Here is a 9294-nt window from a genome sequence, read left to right as displayed (position 1 = left end):
AATAATGTCCTCCTGTGGGTGGGGGTGATAGAATAACACCTACGATGCCTCGTGTCTGTCGTAAGAGGCAACTAAAAGGGGCCCCAGGGATTGTTACCTTGGGATCGTGCGTTGATTAGCATGAAACCCTTAGCGGAGTTCTGGAATTGCTTCTACTTGTGCCAGGCTCTTCATTTTCATCTATCTTATCCGACCTTCCTTGGTTAACTCCTGTTCTTTTCCGACCCCGACGGTATTAGAGCATTCGAAGCCTAAGGAGTCTTCCATTTTCACACCTTTCGTGACCCTTGCCTTCTTCGGCCGATAACTTCATTTTTCAAAGTGTCGGACAACTCCCCTTCTCCCATCTGATTAGTGTTAATGGAGGATGGTTGCTTAATTGTACATTTTCTTAAACCAATAATCACCATCATCTCTAATAGTGACGGTTTAAATTTAAGAATATTTTACTGTTGGTTTATTGTAAATGGACCGAGCGAGTTGACCGTGCGGTTAGGGGGCGCAGTTGTGAGTTTGCATTCGGAAGATGGTGGGTTAGAACCTCACTATCGACAGCGCCACGGCCTCCTTCCCACCCCTAGTCGTTTACTATGCCAGCGTCACCGTAAGACCTATCTGTGCCGGTGCGACGTAAGGCCAATTGTAAAAAAAATTGTAAATGGTACTTCTGCTCGTCCCTAGGTGACTCATTTTGTGATAGCATTCCCAGTTGGAAATGACGACGCTATTTTAGCTCCAATTAGGATGTTTCTTGTTCAATCGTATATGCGCTGGAAATAAACAGCAAGGTCATCAGACGAATCAAAGACGAATGTGGTGGAAGAAATAAACAAGATAAAATAAGTTGAAATAAAATAAACCTGCCAAAATAAATACTGCCAAGGATAGAAGAATAGCGTGGAAATGAAGACGGAAAGGAAAGTGTGTACCAGAAAAAATGGATAAATGAGTGTGTGGAGGGAGGCGGGGATGGAATGCACACGGGAGTGAAATAAAATTGTATGAATAATAGAGTAGCGGGTGTACACAGGTTATGAATGTATAACGCACACTTTTTCAATGCACCTAATATTAACGGAACAATTTGACACTTCTTGGTGTGGTCTCCTTAATAATATTACGCTTCTCTATTTGATCAAAAAATATACTGCCTAAAAAAACTATTGGAACAAAATGAAATGAACTTTCACGTGTTGATAGGGTGTGTGATGTTATTTCAGTAATCACAAAATCGAATCAAATTGACGAAGAACTTGGTCATACAAGCCCACTTACAGTATGACGTTGCACCCCCTCTGGCCTGGATGCATGCACTGATTCTGTTAGGAATGGTGTCATAAATCCGTTGTATCCTCTGCTCAGGCAAGGTGGCCTACAACTGTTGTAACTGGTCCTTGATATCCTAGCTAATCACGCACATGTTCCACTGGGGACAAATCTGAGGATCTTGTTGGCCACAGATGTACTGCACCTGAATATCACGCAGACAGTTGATAGAGACACATGCCGTGTCTGGACAATTATTGTTCTGTTGAAAAATCGCACCACAATACTGTTGCATGAGAGGTAAGACATGAGGACGCAGGATGTCCGTGACGTACTGTTACGCAGTTAGAGCCCCCTCAATCACTATCAGACGTGACCTGAAGTTATACCCGATGGATCCCCACACCATGAAGCCAGGAGTAACACCGCTCTGCCTCTCCAAAACATTGGAAGAATGCGACTTCTCCCCAGGTTGTCACCATACTTTCAGGCTATGGTTATCCGGAGTAGAGGAGAACGGCAATTCATCGCTGAACACAATGTGAAGCCATTCATCAGCAGTCTAGGTCACGGCACCACTCCAAACGCAGCCGTTTGCATAGTGGTGTTAATGGCAGCCTACGCATGGGATGTTTATTCCCTAGTCTGGCTTATGCTAGTTGCAGACCAATCGTGCGGGATTACACAGAATGCTGCATGCAGGCGCAAATATGAAGGGTTTGCAATGTACTTGGAGCACAATACGCCGATCCTCCCTTGTGATGGTCAGACATTGTCGACCGGAACCTTGACGACGAGCATGCCTGCCCTCACGTTCTCATGCAGTCCAACATCGGGCCACTATCACATCCGAATACCCCATAAATCTGGATATTGTGCGATTCGACCAGCCGGTCAAATGGAGACCCAAGCTCTCTCAGATGCTGGTAACGCTGTCTCACACGAATACGCGGCATCTCCGTGTCCTTTACTGTGATCGCTCAACATATGATGTTCTTTACACACCTGGCCTGGTAACAACACTAATGCATTCTGGTGGCCGTTCTACGTATCACAGAGAATTGCAATTTTAATCATTTTCATCCCCGCTGATAGTGTATACGTGTACGACGTTACATTAACGTTCGACCATTTCTTCCCGTTGCTTCCATTGTAATTTTTATGTTTCTGTCAGGCAGTGCACATAAACCAGCGCACCCTCAGGATATCACTAAACATAAATATAGTGTTTCCAGGAGTTCTGTCAAGACGTTTTCCCATGATATTCACATAAACAATCAAGAGGACAGACAACAATTAAACTGAACCCCATTTCGACATTATTTTCGATTATTTGTATATGCCACTCCTTCCCACTCCCACCCCTATGGGTGGCTTACCCCCACAGTGATTGCCTTCAGATAGTAAGTCATAAATGTACCGAGTTTGATTGAAATTACCCCAGTTGTTTAGGAGGAAGTGTGTAAATGTACTTCACAAAGTATGGTGGTGAGTTCTGATCCTCCAATATACAGTAGTGCTGGCTACTGAGTGTATGGTTCGAAGCAGTGTATCGATTCATTCAAGTGTCCGAGTGAATCGATTCACAGGAACGGCGAGCTCACGGCACACGATTCAGCTGACTCGCAGCGTACAGTGCTGAGGGGCGCAATCACGGATGAGTGAGACACAATACACACATGGTTCATTATCGGAAAGTTGGACATTGGCGGGGAGCCAAACTTCCGCTGCAGCGAGACATACCGAGCCATGGCGCACTGAAAAAATCGTACACAATCACGGATCAGCGATATACAACTCACACACGGCTCATTGTCGGTACACTGGACATTGGCGGGGAGCGGATCCTTCACTGTAGCGTGACATACAGAGCCATGGCGCACTGAAAGAATAGTACGCTGTAACGCACTCCCGTTCTCAGTTCATTTGAAAATAATACCCACTTGCATTCTTACAGGGAGGTTTAAATAATAGATGGGTTTATTTTCATGTTAAAAAGGTATTCAAAACATAATTCCACCTCTTCTTACAGGGAGTTTTAAATAATAGATGGATTTATTTGCAGTGTTAAAAAAGGTAGTCAAAACGTCATTCCAAAGTATCTAAATAGTAAATAGGTAGCCTATTAGGTTATTCTATTTATTAGTTTAATGAACAGTATAACTTAGTTGACATTCGATAATTAGCCTACATCATGACTATGAGTCATGCTCGTGACCACTCGAAATTGTCTGTTTTATACTGCGAAGAAGCGCTCGGTATTCTCTCAGTTCGTATGTCGCATCGTTGCACAAGACTTTAATAATCGAAGTAAGGGATCCCCGGTGTACGTGGACAGTGAGCAATGAGCCGTCTGACGCAGTAACTTAAATAAAAAGATGTTGAATCAGAATACCATAGGGCTAGTGTACATCTCGGTTAGCCTGTACAAAATATGTCGATTTAAAAAATCCTCTGCTGGTAGAAAAAGACATATTGTCAAAGATGACCGAGCGAGTTGGCAATGCGGTTGGGATCGCGTAGCTATGAGCTTGCATTCGGGGGATGGTGAGTTCGAGTCCTACCGTCGGCAGGCGTTAAGATGGTTTTCCGTGCCATGGCCACTTCCTTCCCTCTCCTAGCCCTTTCGTAACCCATCTTCGCCATAACACTTATCTGTGTCGGTGTGACGTAGACCAGCTTATTTGATTTATATTTAATATGTAGGCTACTTATTGTGAACACAATTACTTTTACATCTAATTATATAAATATGCTATAAGAGTTGTGACTTTCAGAGAACTGTGGAAAACCGTAAGTTAGCGTATAAAATTCGAGTCATGTCAGTTATTATTATTATTATTATTATTATTATTATTATTATTATTATTATTATTATTATTATTATTATTATTATTATTATTATTATTGTAAATCGGTACGTCATTTTTGTTAACTTAATGAGCAAGTATTGATGTACCTGAATAGTATTTTACATGCATCTCATTTCTACCTTCGTTTTACGGAATATGTAGGCTACTGATTGTAAACACATATATTTTTACATCTAATTCTCTATATTTTGTGGAGTTGTTACTTTCTGAGAACTATGAAAAATCACAAGCCTGTGTAGAAAATTTAAGTTGTGTCGATTATTTATTATTATTTATCGATACGGCCACCTGTGGGCCACGATTACACAATCTTCCTCCTGTCACGCAGACTGATACCTTTCTCTTTACACTCTCGCCAAAGATTCTTGAGTCTTTGACTTCTTCTTGCTCGTTCTTCCACCGAGATGTTCCGTGGCTTCGCATGTTGCTCTTCAGACGCATCCCTCAATCCCGCAACCTTCTTCCTAAATGATTTCCTTTCTTTTATATCCTCTTCCTTGATACCTATTTCTGCCAAGTCATTGAGCACCTGTGTAAGCCATCCCGGTTGTTTTTTCCACCTTTCCTGCAGAAGAAGTATCCTGTTGGCCAATCTCTCAGGGTTCATTTTGATATGTCCATAAAACGTCAGTCTCCTTTTTCTCATCACAGTCGTGATTCTTTCTACTGTCTTGTAGAGCTCCAAATTCGATCTTAACCGGAATGTGTTTGGGTCACTCGTCGACTTTCTAGGGCCTAAGATTTTTCGCAAGAATCTTCTTTCTCTTTTTTCAAGGAGTGGGTCAGCCATCCTCGTCAAGGTTTCTGCTCCATAAAGGCACTCTGTTCTAACCACTGTGCAGTAATGTTTTAACTTGGCCTGAATTGAGAGAGACTTGGACTTATAGGTGTCATGACATAGTCTGAATGCCAACTCGATTCTTCTCACCCTCCCCTATAATCCCTCCTTTTCATCTCCATTGGGGGTGAGTATTTCTCCCAGGTATTTAAATTTTTGCACACGCTGGATATCCTCATACAATGTAACAAGTCTGTCCGTGTCGCCTTCTTTTATAGCATCCATGAATGCTGTTTTTTCGAAGGAGATTCTTAACCCTGTTTTGACTGCAACATTTTGTAGTTCTTCGACTTGTTTCTTGGCTGTTTGACGGTTGTCTGTAATAAGAACGACATCATCTGCGAAGGCAAGGCAATCCATTATCGCTTATTATTATTATTATTATTATTATTATTATTATTATTATTATTATTATTATTATTATTATTATTATTATTAACTACGTAAGTTTTGTTCTCTAACATAATAAGCATGTATAGTACTGCACAAATACCCATTTTTTCTTTTATTTCATTTTTAACCTTCTTTGTATTGTGTACTAACCGTGAATACAACGAAAGTTTCATGTTATTTGGCAATAATTTAAGAAAAGACCAGGCAAACAATTGATAGGATATCCCCCACCTGTGTGACAGCTCTAAATGCAGATCATTGATGATTGTGTGTACAGATATGTTTTCACCTAATTCTATACATTTATTTAATGGAGTTGTCACTGTGGGCAAAAGGCTTTGTAACATCAAAACTGGATGTGAAGAGTAGAGTGTAGGAGAAACCTGAATCTGAAAGCTAGATGACGCATAGGAAAGCAGTTCATAGAGAGAAGACCAAATGACAGCAGCAAGCATTGAATGTGAACGGAATCAAATGAATCGATTCAGTAATTTGGATTGAATATCCCATCACTAATATACAGGCACGGTCATGAACAATACCATTATTGGCTTTACGTCCCACTAACTACTTTTACGGTTTTCGGAGACGCCGAGGAGCCGAAATTTAGTCCCGTAGGAGTTTCTTTGCGTGCCAGTAAATCTACCGGCACGGGGCTGACGTATTTGAGCATCTTCAAATACCACCGGACTGAGCCAGGATCGAACTTGCTAAGTTGGGGTCAGAAGGCCAGCGCCTCAACCGTCTGAGCCACTCAGCCTGGCAGGGTGATGAATCTTATAACAAGAAAGGTAATTCATAAAACATGGCGCGTTTTTCCATCCTCCTATATACAGCAATTTTTACAGGACTATCGTGATACAGGGTAAGTCATTGTCGCCTGATGACTTTAGTACGCGGTACCTAATTCCAAATAAAAGCGAAGTATGAGGTATAAATTTGAAGTATAACAAAATTGCAACAGTTCAATGCGAAATTATAATCTAAAACTTAAAACTAAACACCTAATAATTATAAATTTACAAAAGCAGTCAACGTGAAGAAATCTACACAAAAAATCACTTCAGGCAGTTAATACTAATCCTAAAATGAAACATTCAAAGAAAGTACCCGAGATGAGCGCGGTACTACAGCTAGAGCCTATGGGATGGCTTTAAATAAAATGTTGAGCAGTGTGCGAACAGTTATGTACCATTAAATGTGCTAATGAATGGTAAAGACCCCCTGTATTATATCACAGAAACGAAGAGATTAAGAAGGAGGCGCAGATTAGAAAGAAAGAGTTATGAGTGATTATGGAAGTAAGGAAATTACTAGCAAAGAAGTCAGCTGAGAATAACATGATGGCGAACATAATTGGCAGTCATATTCATTTTATTGGAAAATAGAATAATATTACAGGTCCTTTAAAGCAGAAACATATTCCAGGAAGGACATTCAAATGGTCATTAATGAAGAAGGGTAGCGTATATCTGAGGAATTACAGAAGGCAGCAGTCAGCAGCATGTCATGATAGTTGGATATAAAGATAATCTCCTCGTTGAAGATATGGTCAAGTACTGGGCAAGTACTTTTATTAAAAGATACAACACTTGAAAGTTAGCAAAGTAGCTGGGATTGGTGAGATTTCTGAGGGTATTCTAAGTGACGGGTTAGGATATGCTGTAATATCATATCTGAAATAACTTATTTATTTGATTACTTTATGCATGAAGAAGTTATACCTAGTGAATCACCCTGTACATTACATCTCAGACCATACACTTCGATGAAGGTCCAGTTTCGCTTAAATGTTTTGCACTAAACCTGGTTTCCTCCTCGCCTTCCTTTGTTTTGTTTCTTAGTACATTCAGATATTTTAATTTGCTATTTTTCACGTCGTACCGACACAGACAGATCTTACGACGACGATGATACAGGACAGGTTTAGGATTAGGAAGGATGCGCCCGTAGCCTTATTTAAGGCACTTCCCCATGGTAAACCATCTTCATAGCTGCTAACAGTGGGGTTCGAACCACCATTTCTCGAATACAAGTTAACAGCTACACGATATAAGCCACACAAGCCATACAGTCAATTCGTTGTAATCACCTGAATGTGTGGCGAGATGAAGCAGTGGCTGCTCATATTCACAAGAAAAAAATTCCCAAGGAATAGATAGATGTGATACTGTTGTATGCATATATGTACGTATGTATGTACGCATGTATGTATGTTTTTTAACCGTCTATTCACAGCATGCCCCATTACATGACAGTAAGAAATAATTGCTGTGAAAAAAATACTACATGCTTGAGTAATCATATTACAGATGAAAATTTATTTTCTAATTATATTTGAGATACATTCTTAATACGATGACTTTTGTGATATACGTAAGTAAACAAAATGATAATTTAAACAGTTTTTCAAACACAATTGATTTTGTGAAACGTAAGAACTGTTTAAAATATTTTTTGACTAAGCTGCTTTTGCTCATTGACCATGACACTGTGTGTGCCTAAATTATCTTCAATTAAAATGCTTCTTTCTCTCTCATGTAATTCACAATGAAATAATAAATGGTCGACAGTTTTATCACTGATGTTACACGAACATATGGGACTATCTAAAATTTTAAAATTTTGAAACGATGCAAATAAGCTCTTAATGTATGTATGAGTTACAGGAGAGGAGCCGACTTTTACCTGAATTGTACATGTATTATGCATTTTACGGCACAGAGAAGATTGCCATTAAAAATTTCAAAATATCCTTTGTTATTTTATTCTGTCAGGTTATCTTCCTTATTCGATCGAAGAGGCCTAGCAATTCTCTCAAGTGTGAATGTCGCCAATGGTATCTGTTTCCCACCGTTTTTGTAGGTTATGTCGTGCTTGATTGAGCTTACATCTTCTCATCTAAATATATTTCATCTGTGTACTTTTTACAGTCAAACCGCAACTCACACGAAATTGGTAATTCCGTTTTACACCTCGACTGTCGACTCACAAGCAAGCTTTTAGTGCCTTGTACCATTATTGCCCGCAGTGAGCGTCAATGAATAAACAACACCATCCACAAAAACTCTCGTGATCAAGGACGTTAAATATTTTGTTCATCAGAGGCATGGTATATACCATCTCATTTGATTAACTATGCTAATACAAACTGCCCCAATGTTCATTGTAACATACAGGGTGTTTCAAAAAGAACATACGTATTACAAAGTATTATTTTGTCCAAACTATCGATCGCTGCGCCTCGACTCGGCTATTGGAGAAATGAATGCATAGTCTAGTTTATATTAATAGCCACTATATGACACTTGTCTTATGTTTTGCTTGGTAACCGTTATATGTTTAAAATGCCTACTCCGCAGCAGAAATCATTTTGTGTTCTCGAGCTTGCGATGTGCAATTCCATGATTACAGTGCAAAAACGTTTCAGGGTGAGGTACCAAATTGATATTCCGAATAGGTGGAACATTCGTAGATGGTATAGACATTTTTAGATACAGGATGTGTATGTAAAGGAAAGAGTCCTAGCCGCCCTCGTGTTCCTGAAGAAAATGTTGAGCGAATTGAAACTGCTTTCCAACGTAGTCCTTCAAAATCAAATCATCGTCCAAGTCGGGAGTTACAACTGCCTACAACAACAATTTGGTGTGTTTTGAGACGTCGGTTGGTTATGAAGCCGTACAAGTTACAGCTGTTAAAAGCTCTGCGTCCTGATGAAAAACGCAAACGTGTGGCATATTGTAACGAGATTCGTGATGCTGTTGACAATGATAACACTTCCGCACAACGCATCGTGTTCAGTGATGAAGCGACTTTCCATGTTAGTGGTCAGGTGAATAAACACAATGTTTGAATTTGGGGCCTACAGAACCCACATGCAGTCATTGAACATGTACGAGATTCGCCCGAAGTCAATGTGTTTTG

This window comes from Anabrus simplex, chromosome 1 (assembly GCF_040414725.1).
Source record: "Anabrus simplex isolate iqAnaSimp1 chromosome 1, ASM4041472v1, whole genome shotgun sequence".
Lineage (NCBI taxonomy): Eukaryota > Metazoa > Arthropoda > Insecta > Orthoptera > Tettigoniidae > Anabrus > Anabrus simplex.
Note: the sequence above shows the minus strand (reverse complement) of the source record.